Consider the following 420-nt stretch of genomic DNA (forward strand, 5'->3'; position numbering starts at 1 on the left):
TACATGAATAGAGTATTCCGTCCGTTTCTGGATAAATTCGTTGTTGTCTTCATTGACGACATACTGATTTACTCCAAGACTGAAGAAGAGCATGCGGAACACTTGCGGACCGTATTGCAGATTTTAAAGGAGAAGAAACTCTATGCGAAACTGTCTAAGTGTGAGTTTTGGAAGAGTGAGGTAAAGTTTTTGGGTCACGTGGTGAGTAAGCAGGGAATAGCCGTAGATCCAACTAAGGTGGAAGCTGTGATGGATTGGAGGAAACCAACCATAGTAACTGAGATAAGGAGTTTTCTGGGTTTAGCTGGCTATTACCAAAGGTTCATCAAAGGCTTTTCACAATTAGCCTTGCCGTTGACAAAGTTAACCCGCAAAGACACTCCGTTTGTTTGGACTCCTGAGTGCGAGGAGAGCTTTCAG

The sequence above is a fragment of the Arachis ipaensis genome, chromosome B06 (assembly GCF_000816755.2).
Source record: "Arachis ipaensis cultivar K30076 chromosome B06, Araip1.1, whole genome shotgun sequence".
In the NCBI taxonomy this organism is placed as follows: domain Eukaryota; kingdom Viridiplantae; phylum Streptophyta; class Magnoliopsida; order Fabales; family Fabaceae; genus Arachis; species Arachis ipaensis.